The 13,264-nt window shown below is 42.9% G+C and overlaps 1 protein-coding gene across 3 annotated transcripts in view; it reads left to right on the forward strand.

Moving 5' to 3' along the window:
* The window catches only part of Ddah1 (dimethylarginine dimethylaminohydrolase 1), a 135,586-nt gene that overhangs the window by 40,733 nt on the left and 81,589 nt on the right, over nucleotides 1-13,264 (forward strand). Inside the window, exon 1 of one of the 3 annotated variants that reach the window (XM_030252803.1) lies at nucleotides 11,097-11,177. The exons of the other annotated variants lie outside the window; for them this stretch is intronic. The gene's annotated coding sequence lies outside the window, so the exon portion shown is untranslated. Of the gene's footprint in view, nucleotides 1-11,096; nucleotides 11,178-13,264 lie in introns of those variants that run through there. 3 annotated transcript variants of the gene reach the window in all.

The raw sequence follows: 13,264 nt of genomic DNA on the forward strand, positions 1-13,264 counted from the left end.
TGCAGACTTATACCCCCTACTGAAAACTCTATAAGAACTCGATTAGAAAACAGCAGCTGTCCAGCCTACTCCAGAGCTGACCCAGGAGTTCTGTATTCTCACCAGCTGCCCAGCCTGCTCTAGAGCTGACTCCGGGGTTCTGTAGTCTCACCAGCTGCCCAGTCTGCTCTAGAGTCGATCCCAGGACTTTGCATTCTTGCAGGCTGTCCAGCCTGCTCTAAAGCTGACCTCAGAATTCTGAATTCCTCTGCAGAAATTGGAGATAGTTGTTTATAAAAATAAATTTCAAAAGTCAGTAACTGCACAAGTAACTAGGGGCTGGAGAGGTGTCTTGGTAAAGTGCTTGCTCTGCAAGCGTATGGACAAGATACTTGGGAGGCTCCCGTATCCTCTCCTAGAGTGTATTCCTTCCCACAGTCCTTTGGACTCTACCTGCCCTTATTATTCATTACAACCGATGACATATGTGTCACCCCAAAGTTATAAAATTCAGTCCCACTGAATTTGCTGTGACTTGAGTCTGTATGACTCTGTGACTTCTTCTCCTTGAGTTTAGTGACATCAGAGTTGTTTCTAGGTTCTTGCTGCTGTGACCAATCCTGCAATCAATAGATCTTCACATGTCTCAGGCCACAGGTACAGGAGATCCTTTCAGATCGATTCCTAGGAGAAGAGCTGGGTTGTAGAGGTTTCAGATATATTACATTGGGCTAAAATATCTTCCTAAGTGACTGTCTCACTGATGTTCCCACAGGCAAAGGCCAGGGTGCCTGTGGACCACATCCTCCCAAGACTCCAAATCCTTTTTTGATTTGGTGTCTTCAGTGTAGCGAACATGAAATGGAATCCTGTGGTGGCTTTCCTGTTTATGTCTAATCTATGATCTTCTTGTGCGCTTATGGCTGGTTTGGGTTTCCATTCATTCTGCTTCTAAGTGGAGTGCCTTTGACTCCTCCCTGCGTGCCATGAATTCCAAGTCCCAGATTGTTTGAAACTCCAGGATCTATCCAGTGCCTGGATATTGGGCTGGGTTTCTTCTTCAAAGGAGTTCTTGGTGTGTTCTGTAAACTTCCCTCAGTGCACACATTACCGCGGTCACCTCCGAATTCAGGATTTGCTGTTTTACTTTGTAGAGCCCCCTGTTTTAAAGTAGACACGACATTTTTTTGGCCCCGACCGTTAACGCTTTGGGCTTCCGACCCTGCACATTTAAGACCTTGCTTTGATTTGAAATCTATTCTTGTATATTGTGTAAACAAGGCATCCAATTTCTTCTTTTTCCCATATGGAGAACTGAGCTTCCAGGGCCATTTTGAATACCCTGTCTTTTGCACACACACCCCAAACTCATCTACAAAGGTTTCTTTGTCCTGAGCTATGAGCTCACCCTCTGCCCCTATAACATCCTGCATGTGCTTGCATCTGTTTCTGAGTTCTTCTGTTTACCTCTATGTCAGTTTCTCTATGCCAGTGTGCCAGCGCATCATTTACTATCTAGAACAAAGGGATAATAATCATTTTCAAAGTTAAACTCACAGAGCCTGACACATGTTAAATAATTACCTGTTATTACCTAAGTAAGGTATACATTTTAATGCATAAAGTTTTATAGAAAGTTAGTAAATATTCCTGTTTAAAAAAAAACCACTTTTTGCATTTGATTTTGTGTTGCTGTGGTTGTTTAGAGATATACTAAGAGTACCTATTCAGCCATTATCATATTGGGGTTCAGCAAACAGTGCATTAGTATATGAGACCTGCTGTGCTGAACACTTTGAACTAAAGGATATTGGGAGGTCTCTAAGGTGAAGTCTCTTTAGCCTTCCCCTTCCTCCTGTCCCTACAACCTGCTTCTCCCCTAAGGGAGTCACATACAAAAAAAGTGCATTTCTCTTTCTCTCAAGATGGGTCACAGGAGCTAGGCCTCCACTCATCACCAAGAATAAGCAGTAAATCCTAGCAGGATCCCTTGCTTCATCTGCCCTCAAAGACTATCATCACAGGGTTCTCTCTCCATCCCATGAAGAAGGAGTGGTACCCAGAGAATCCGAGATGTGTCTGAACAAACAATCCTCGCTCCGTCCCTCTTCATCCAGCATCATAGCCTTTGTCCAATCACATTTGACACAGTGACCTAACCTCACTCCACCTAAACAGAAAAGGGTTTCCTGGTTCTTTGGGTCTTCTGTCCTGATGGCTCCTGTGACCCCAGAGAACATGGATAGAAGAGGTTTGTTCACACACCTCTCTCATTAACATAGGTTTGTTTTGTTTTGTTTTGTTTTTTGTTTGTTTTTTTCGAGACAGAGTTTCTTTGTGTAGCCCTGGTTGTCCTGGAACTCACTCTGTAGAACTCAGAAATCCACCTGCCTCTGCCTCCCGAGTGCTGGGATCAAAGGCGTGCGCCACCACGCCCAGCCTAGTTTTTGTTTTGATGGCCAAGAAATGAGGAACCTTCCCAACCCGTGCCTTCCCCAGAAACTTGTGGGAGGAATGATACTACAGATTTGATCTTGCTCCGTTATCTCTAGGAAGGTTTAGGAAGGACGGCTTTGCTTGAATGTTTGTTTTTCAGAGCCAGGTTTTGCAAAAGAGTAATGCTGAAAACAGAAGAAGCGTATTAGAAAATATTCAGTGATGCCTGTCCAGAAGGCCCGCTTTCTACACCGTAATGCACTTGTAATTCTCCCCTGTGGCTTTATCAGAGAAGTCCGTTTATTTGATGGGAGAGAGGGAAGTGCTAAATTCTAACTATTACTGAAAGAAACGTTCCTTGCTCTGTTGGTCTTGGACTTCCACAGAACACTTGGGTCCAGATGTTAAATTGTTTTTTCAGAAGCCTTGTTAGACTGCCAGAGTGCTAGATTTTCCACGGCACTTCCAAATTCTGGTCTATTATCACAACACACAGGAATCTAAAGTTTCAAAGCACAACTTTGGCTCAGAACTGGATCAGCAGCTGCAGAAAATATGTGCAAAGGCCCAGGTTCACGGGTCTGGGATGCAGCGTCCTTGTATGGTAAAACTGTAAGCAAGTTGCCTTTCTACCCACCTAGTCCAAGACGTGGGTCAAATGTTGAGAGTATATGAGATCCTTGATTCTATCAGGACTCATGGGAACTTGATAAGGAACTTTATAAGCTGGCACACGGGTTCTACTATATGAAATTATAGATGAGACCCTCCAGTTTTATTTTTTAATGTTAATATTCATTTTTGGTTTTGGCAGACTCTCACTATGCAGCCCCAGACTGGCCTTGACCTGTCATCAGTCTTCCTACCTCGGCCTCTCAAGGTCTGAGATTGCAAGGGTTACCGTGCCTTGTTTTTGCTTAATCCTCCTTGCAGAGTTTCCACAATGCTGGTTTTATTTTACATTTTACCCTAGTTATATCATGACTCCTCAGACAGGCTAATAAAATAACCTTTCATCGAAACATTGTGTACATAATGTTTGCACTTTCTTGAGATGTTTCATTGTTGCCTAGGAAACTGATAGTGTGCTCTTCCAAGGATGGAGAGAAGGGGGGTTCTCTCAACATGTTGAGGGCAGGAAGAGAGGGTGTAAGGGGAAAAGGACTGAGTTGTAATACCTACAGGACATACACAGAGTTTTTTGCTGAGGAAGTAACCAGACAGAGACAGAGATGATAATAAGAGACCAGCCATCCCGGGAAGATTGTATTGCTCAGAGTGAAGGAATATTATACTCATTGCTTTAGTTTTGCCTTTTTGAAATGGGGTCTCCTGTAGCTAAGGCTGGCTCCAGAGTTGCTTTGTAATCAAGGATGATCTTGAATCCCTGATTCTCCAGTCTCTACTTTCCGCATGCTGAGCTGCAAACCTGGGGTGCCACACCTGGTTGGGGAAAGCATTGTGATTTTTTGGAGGGTCTAATCAGACAAGTAATCAACTCCCCACTGGGTAGAATCCAGTGGCTCCAACAGCAGGCTCTTTCTCTGTTTGTTTGTATCCCATAACAAATAACATTGGAACAGGTAGTGTGGCTTGTGTACTTCGCCCTCAAGGAACCTGTGCTGCCAGACCACGTTGAGTTATGAAGATAGTTCACAGTAAATTATCTACCCAATACCTTAAAACGAAAGCTTACAAATGTTTTAAATTGGCTTTCAAAGATGTATTTAATTCTCAGATATTCCTAGGCAAATGGAGGGCATCATCCTGAGTGAGGTAAACCAATCCCAAAAGAACTCACATGATATGTACTCACTGATAAGTGGATATTAGCCCAGAAACTTAGATTATCCAAGATATAAGATACAATTTGTGAAACTCATGAAACTCAAGAAGAATGAAGACCAAAGTGTGGACACTTTGCCCCTTCTTAGAATTGGGAACAAAACACCCATGGAAGGAGTTACAGAGACAAAATTTGGAGCTGAAACGAAAGACGGACCATCTAGAGACTGCCATATCTGGGGATTCATCCCATAATCAGCCTCCAAACGCTGACACCATTGCATACACTAGCAAGATTTTGCTGAAAGGACCCTGATATAGCTGTCTCTTGTGAGACTATGCCGGGGCCTAGCAAACACAGAAGTGGATACTCACAGTCAGCTATTGGATGGATCACAGGGCCCCCAATGGAGGAGCTAGAGAAAGCACCCAAGGAGCTAAAGGGATCTGCAACCCTATAGGTGGAACAACATTATGAACTAACCAGTACCCCGGAGCTCTTGACTCTAGCTGCATATGTATCAGAAGATGGCCTAGTCGGCCATCAGTGGAAAGAGAGGTCCATTGGCCGTGCAAACTTTATATGCCTCAGTACAGGGGAACGCCAGGGCCAAGAAGTGGGAGTCGGGTGGGAGGGTATGGGGGACTTTTGGGATAGCACAGGGAATATGAATGAAGAAAACAATTTTTAAAAATTAAAAAAAAAAAGATTTAACAGAGCTGAGCATCTGCTGTTTTAGCTTCTGGATCTAGACAGCTGTGCAATGGCTGGTCATTTGCTTAGGTCTAGGGACAAAGAAATAAACGACAAGGCTGGCCTTATAAAACAAGCTCCTAATGAAAGAGTGCACTGCATGCTGCAGAACCAGCAACTCCTCAGGCCACGTTTTGCCAGGCAAAGGAGCATCTTACTCCAGGCAGGTCTCCTGCCTCTCTGCCTGGCAGGGAGTCTTCTTTTGCTTACTCAGCCTTAGATCCTGGTTTGTCTCTTCAGTCTGATTCTAGGCTCCCGACTTCCGTTTTTCCAGACACTTATTTAGTTCAGTCGGTTCATAACAATTTACTGCTATTTCTCAGACTCCCACCCCTATATCAAACTGGTATCATGAAGGATAGTAGCTGAATGCTTTCACATACCCTGGGTGATTTTTATAATAATGTGGTAGAATTCCGTTGCCCATCCCTGGCTTCTAAGGGTCCTTCCCAAGAGACGCTTCGGTGGAACTGTAAAGAGCATCTGTGGATACGCCAAGTTCCCACAAAACCTCTCAGACCATGGATGGGCAACGGAAGCCATTAACAGCTAAACCCTTTTGACAGGGGCTCTGCTCTTCCACGGGCATTTTCTTCCTTCTCACTCTCATCATCAGAGGCCGTGCTCTTTGTTTGCTCCTGTTCCCAAAGTTGCTAGGCCCAGTAGGAAGGGGTCTTTCTAAATGACAGCTTTAGATGCCACTGGAGAAGTGAATGCCACCTGCTTTCGAGCCGAGTCCCTGCTGAGGGATGAGGTAGCCTTCACAGAGGAGGCCATGTTTGACCAAGTCTATGAGCATGTGTAGGAGGCCCACTTGGAAAATGGTGAGGCTGTTTTCATCAGCCTTGGGAAAACAAGGGAAGTATGCAGAATCTCCACTGAGCAGGAAGACGTTTGATGTAACTAGAACTCAAAGCTGAAGGAGAGAAACTGGGAAGAGAGGCTGTGAACACCAGAGTGGAGTGACTGTGGTCTGTCCCATTTAAGGAAAAATAATGAAGGTTATTTGTTTGGGCTGCAGAGTCATCCGATCTTTTGTATTTGGAGATAGATAACTTTCTTGTTGTCGAGAAGATGGAGATGAGCCAGGCTCAAGGATGTAATGAAGGTGTCCTGCCGGCATTTATACCAGTGAAGCCCAAGGGTGATGCAAGTCGGGGCACTTAGCTGTCAGCTCTAGGAGGGCAGGGAGCGAGCATAAGGCTCTCTGCTTCTTCTGTCCGCCTGCCTGCTTATCCAGCGTAACAAGCCCACTTGTTGCTCCCACTGCTAGTGGATACATAGAATTATCAGGATGTAAGTCGATAAAAAATTAAATGCCCTTCATCATCTGCAGAGCAGCCGAAAACAACGCCCTTTTGAGGCAAAATAAGTTTCTTCAGGGCATGCACTTGGCAAGAGCAGGAAAAGTCAGGGTGCCTTTGTCTTACACTGGGGGAGGAGGATTAGGTTTCACACATGATTTCTTTTTAAACTTACAGCTGTTAAAGTTGTGAACAGTATTGAAAGTCCTGCATCTAATACCTTATTTTAAACTAGAACAAAAAAAATCATATTGCAACCTGGTCCTATCTTAGGAGAGCTATGATTTAAGCTAAGCCCGTGTGCCTGGTATTTCAGTTTCTGAAGCTGAATGTGTAAGACTTGCCAGTCAAAAGGAAGCCAGGGGAGGCAGGAGTCGTACGTAAGGAAAGTGGCCGATCTCTTCTAAGTCACATGCAAATAGGATATGGTATATCCTGGTATACTGTCTGTGTATAGACACATATTAAAAACACTCTGTGATGCTGACACAATGTTTATCAATTTTAAATGTGTACATTATGATTTAGGTAACTCATACAAAAATCCCTGAATCAATATTTAAAAACAAAACAAAACAAACAAACAAACAAACAAACCAAAAACCCCTCACAGTCGATTCTTTGAGATTTTTATTTCAAAAAGCCTCCTTTCAGATTTAAATGAAATAGACAACGTTGTTTTTATTGCTTGAAAGCACAGCGGTGCCCTTGAGAAGCGTTCAATTACAGCGACTGTTGTCTAATTAGGTGAAAACAACCATCTAAGAAAGTCTATCATTTGCTGTAAAAGCAAGATGTTTATAATCCAAGCATCTTTCCAGATGCTGGAGAATTGCTGGAAAGCTGGGAGATTAGCTTTCCACCCTGATAGGGGTTTGAAAGAGGTCAGGATGTGTTTTACCGTAGCGTCTAGCAATGTGAGTTTATTCAGACTGCTTGGCAGACATTCCTGCACAGTCAGGCCGAATCAATGAATCAACTATTGTGGGCCAGTCCAGCTCTCAGTCGCTAAGACATTGTTCAAGCGCACTAAGGTTTTAGTCTATGTGGCCTAGAGAAAGGGCAAAATGTATTAAACCTTAAAGGGTCTCATCTTTCTTAAATTAGTAATTAAAACTTTGCCCAGAGATTTCATTGGGAGCAGTGGAAAGTCTACCCACAGCAGGAGGATTTTGCTTGGGAAAAAAAGTACAAGAAAATGGCTTGCCTGTAACACCTCAGGGCAGGGGAAAAACGCACGTGTGTAGAGGAAAATGGGAGTATCTAAGACGTAGACTCAGCCACAGAAACGCTGAGCAGGGCTCTAAACCCTTAAAGGAATACAGTGTATTTACACTTAAGTTTCAAATGAAGATTTGCCTTCATTTTTATTAAACGCGGTTTAATGAGTCTCTGTTCATCTATAGGCTTTCTTGGAAATTTAGCCTATTATTTTCAGTTTGGCAGGGGTGAAGAAAAAATATTATTATAAGAAAGTTTTCCAACTGGTTCTTTATGAATATTTGTACCTTCTTTTCCAGTGGCAATGCAGTGGTTGGATGCTTAATAGAAATGGCTAAGAGTAGAGAAACCCTGTCTCGGGAAAAATTAAAAAAAAAAAAAAAGAGTACATTTTTAAGCCCACTTGCTACAAATAAATGGCAAGTATGTAAGGTAACACAGGTCAATTAGCTTGGTGTAGCCACTCCATAATGTGTGTGTGTGCATATGTATATGCGTATGTATATGTATATATATGTGTGTATACATGTATATACATATATATGTATATATGTATACATGTATATACATATATATGTGTATACATGTATATACATATATATGTATATATATGTATACATGTGTATATATATATATATATATATATATATATATATGCATGTCCTTGCCCATAAATGTAATAATGTAATTTCTGCTTCTCAGCTTGTAAAAAAGTAAATCTTAAAATAAATATATAAATGCATTTGTTGATAAATGCTCGGTAGCTGCTCTGTCGCTCTTCTTTGTGAACTTGGAAATGATTTCACGGTGTTGAGTTTGCCTTCCCAGGTCCTGGAAGCTCGTAGTTTATTTTCATGACTTGAAAGGGATAATCGAGAATATAAATTTTAAAATGGAGACTGAGAACAATGACCTAACTTGTAAGCATGGTGTTGGAGATGTGGTCCTGTGGTTCAGGGGTAGGACACTGGCCTAGCAGATGGCCCAGCACCCCCAACCCCCGTGCGCACACGCATACACACACACACACAGAGACAGTTTATTGGATTTTAACATAATGATGATGTAAGTTTCCTGTGCTGGTTGTTTGTTGTTGTTATTGTTATCTGTTGTTGCTGTTGTTCACTTGGTATAAACTAGAATCTTTGGCAAAAGAGGCAACCTTAATTGGGAAAACACTTCCATCCAGCTAGTCTGTGGGCATGTCTGTGAAACATTCCCTTGATTAATGATTAATGTGGGAAGATACACACACACACACACACACACACACACACACACACACACACACACACGGTGCTGGTGATCCTGACTTAGATAACACAGCAGGCTGGGCAATCCATGAGGAGGAGCAAGCCTGTAAGCAGCATTCCTCCACAGCCTCTGCATAAGTTCCTGCCTCCAGATTCTTGCTCTGAGTTTCCTGCTCTGGCTTCTCTTCCTGATGGGCTGTGATGGAGATGTGTGAGCCAAATTAACCCCTCCCTTCCCAGGTGCTCTGGGGCGTGATGCTCTTTAGCACAGCAGCAGAAAGCAACCCGGGATGCCCTTTTCCTTCTACACTCCTTAATTTCTCAAAATGAAATCACATCCATGACTGTCTCATGTAAACTGTACCAAATATCCTAAAAGGAGTTTTTGAGGTGGTCTTTGGGCTTGGAGTGAGACTGGTGTTACAGAGGCAACCGTTGCTGCAAGGTGCGGCTGTTTAAGGCCCCTTTGGACCCTTGGTGTCGGCTACAGTGGGGTAAAACCCAGTAGATTGCAGGTAGTTACAGGAATCAAATAAGAGGTCCCAGTCACCTCAGCAGAGGACTCCCAGATAAGTGCCGGTCTCCCCTGCCTGTCTCAGATGTCAGAGGCGCAAGCCAACAGACCCCTAAGCCTTCACAGCCAAGCCCTGTTTGTTTTGGTTGCCGATGTGAGTGCTTTGTTTTATGGCTCATCCCAGCAGACATGTTTGAGGCATCGTAATGAGGACATTTGCTGCATGTGAGGGTCCTGGAACTACAGCAGCATCACCCTCTCTTTGGCAGAGACGCAATACTTTTGGCCCTTGGCTTCTTTTCCCATATTCTCCTAGCTGTCCTCTATGGATGACCTCACCCAATACTGGCTATGCCACAGCAGTTGTGCTGCAGGGAAGGGGCAGAGCCTTGGTTCCACTCTAGCCGGGGTTATCACAGCATTGTTCCTAAGACCATAAGCCAAGCTCCCCCCAAGTGTGACCCCCACTTACACACTCCAGCTTCTGGATGAAGCTTACCCCCTATACAGCCAAGAGCCCGTGCTTTTACAGTACCTGTTCTTAATAGAGGAAGACAGGATCTGTCTCTCTGTCCACTGTTTCCCTCTAATCTCAGAGATGGCTTAAACCCTGTTCCTTTTAGGTAGTTTTTCTTAAGCAAGGCAGCAGATGGAATGGAACCATATCTACCTGGACTACCGAATTAAACTGAAGGGAACTGCTAGCATATTTGCTCTCAGAATAACACCAAGTAGGCATTAGATTAGCCTGGCACAGAACCTCCACATAGAAAAGGAAAGACTGTGTCCACACAGTCACGCGGGGAAGAGTACCACAGCAAGGGTATATAGAGTTGGTGAGTGGTAATGTTGGTCTGAATTATCCTCATTAACTACAAGAGAATCGTAACATCTACTTTTAACTGGTTACAGAAAGGTGCTTTGTTTTGTTTTTTTTCTAGCGCCAGGAGTAGAACCCAAAGTCTTGCTTATGCTACGCGAGCACTCTATCACTGAGCTACAACCTCAGCACTCACTTAGCGTTCTTTAACAGGGTCCTGCAGTCTCATTCTCTTACCCACACTCACTATCAACTCACTCTAGCATAGAAAGGCCTTGAACTTGCCTTCCTCTGGTGCTGCCAGGCCTGGCTCATTGGAAAGTGTTGGTAACTTCCTAAAGGTATGTAGTTACAGTCAGTTATGTAGTTACAGCCAGGTATATAGTTACAGTCAGGTATGTAGTTACAGTCAGGTATGTAGTTACAGTCAGGTATGTAGTTACAGTCAGGTAGTATGTAGCTACAGTCAGGTATGTAGCTACAGTCAGGTATGTAGTTACAGTCTAACAGGTAGAAGTTCTTGTGTGTTGGCTAGCGTGTCTTACCTGGAGCAGTTACACTGCCAGGCTGTCCTCAGGGAGTTATAGAGTCAGTTTGTCTCTGGGGAAAATGAAATGAAAGTGAATCCAAAGGATGTTTCCCTAAGTAAAGAAAACCAGAAAATAGTAAAGAAAAATCAGCAAAAAGTGACTTGATTGTGGCGCTAGGATTCAAGGGTACTCTGTGGATGACTGAGGAACAGACAGGAGGAGGGTGAGGGAATTCCCCCCTCCTAAATCATGGTTCAGAAATGTGTTATAAAAAAAAAAACAAGAACGGAAAAGCCATTACATGGAGTATAAAGAAATACTTGAGTCTACAAAGCCACCGGACTCTTGGATTCTGTTTCCGCAGACATACTCTCCTATTCCCACAAGTGTCTGGAAAGTTGACTCCTATTTTTCTCTGTCTGGAGGTACAGTTGGTGTTAGTATTTGCTGCATGGCTCACTCTGGGTCAGAGTGTTCTACAGACACAGCGGACGCTCCAACAGGGAGTCTGCTGAAAAGATTGCAGTGGGACTGCTTCCCTGAGGCGTGCTTGGATGGCAGTTTGATGGCAGTCAGCTCTGGTAAGGACAGTGGAAGCCGGCATACCTCTTGTCACCTGTGCTTATAGGCAAAGTTCACCTGCAGAGGCTCACTAAGAGCCATTGTGGCCTCCTCTAAGTGAATTCTAAAAGAGATGTCATTGAGTGCTTAATGCTTGTGGGTTCTGATGTTGGTCTGAAATTTCATTTGCAAATTGTAATATGTTAAGAGGGAATTCTGTCAAACCTGTGCGTGTGTGTGCTTCAAATATTCGTCAAATATTCGCACTAGTTGTAGAATGACTTCTTAACTTGTTAAAAGCAGCAGAAGGAAGAGACTAGCTATGAGTTTTGAGATAGGGAAATTGCTTTGTATCAATAGATTTGCTTTCATTGTCAACAAATACATTGCTACAATCTAGTAAATTTTGCCAAGAGTACATTGTGTATCCATTCGAGAGCTATCACGCGGGGAAACTGTATTTTACATCTTCTACTGAGTGAGTTATTTTTCTGGTAAACAACTTGATACAAAAGAGACTGAACATTCATTGATTTTAATAGCTATGCTGAATTACAGATTAATGGTCCAAAATAAAATATAAACTGATTTAATACATAATTCAGCATGAGGGAGGGAAGTAGATCTTTTTCCAACTGAGTACAGACCTGATTCTTTTCTTCTGAGGATAACTTATTTCCCCGTTAATAACTGTAAGACTGGCCTGAACCACAGCCAGCCTGGGGAACCCTTTGTTCAGAACTGTTTAATGCTGTATTGACTAAGGAGCAACTTGGGAGTTGAAAAACAGATTTCATATTTCAGATTCTGGCTTGAGAGTATTTTTAAAGTAGAGCGCTAGGAGTTCCAGTCGACAGACTGCGAAAGCTCCTGGCCACTGTGCCTGGAAATGAGATTCCTAAAGAGCCAAGCTCAAGGATGCTGAGGCGGGCCTCACAGGAGCAAGCCTTCGAGCACACAGCAGGTACAGTGTCTTGCACGTCTTGATGACTCTTCGAACATATTCCTTGGATGCTACTTGAATTTAACACTCCCCCTCACTGCCCCCTGAAATATAATTTGGCTTGGTAAACTTAGGTGTTTACATGCCCACGGAAAAATTTCCTCAGATTTATTCTCATTACTTACCAGATTGAACACCAACAGACCCTACCTAACAGGGGACAGAGGAGCTCTCAGACCACAGCCAACACACACACACACACATCCTGCTTATCACTAGGAGCAGACACTCCATCATGGGTATGTACACAGCTCTCTTAAGAGGATGGCAACCTGTTGGGGTTAAGCCAATATTATTGGAGCAAAAAGATGAGAGTTCTGAGAATATTTTTATTAGTTATGTTTTCCAGAAGTGAAACTTTAGGTTGTGTGAATTTCATCAGAAATCCACACAGGAATTTTGTTATTTGTAATTAGAATAAGAGTCCAAAGAACATCAGTATTTAATCTGCAGCTAAAAAGTGCATACAAACTGTCTTTGAGAAAGTATTTTTTCCTTTATAAAGATAATAAAGCAGAAAGCAGTTTTTTAGTTATCATTGCTTATTGAGAGGGGAAAACTGGTCATCTCACTGCCACGAGCCCTTACTGGGGAGGGGAAAGATCATACTAGTTCCCCAATGGCAAGAAAAAAAAAAAAATACGAGACAGACTTCAAACAAAACCTGAGCATCCAAGAGATATTCAAAATGTGTTAAACAGCTTTCGAAAACTGTTTTCTTCCAGGTAAAACAGTAATAATACAATTAAAAAAAAAAACAAAAAACTTTGTGTATATCTCCCTGTGGGTATATGCATGTGGATTCTGGTATCTGCAGGAGCCAGAAGAGGGCATCTGGTCCCCTGGGGTGGATTTTTATGCAGTTGTGCACTCAGCATGGGTTCTGAGAACTAAACTCAGTTCTTGTACAGGATTCGTGTATGCTCTTGGCTGCCAAGCCTCTTCTCTAGCCCCATATAATGCATTTTTAAAAATCAGCATGAAACTGAGTATCTGACCCTGCACCTGAATACCAAGTCTCTTTTTGTTTGTTTGTTTGTTTGTTTGTTTTTGTTTATTTGTTTGTTTGTTTTTCGAGACAGGGTTTCTCTGCATAGCCATGGC

This window comes from Mus musculus, chromosome 3 (assembly GCF_000001635.26).
Source record: "Mus musculus strain C57BL/6J chromosome 3, GRCm38.p6 C57BL/6J".
Lineage (NCBI taxonomy): Eukaryota > Metazoa > Chordata > Mammalia > Rodentia > Muridae > Mus > Mus musculus.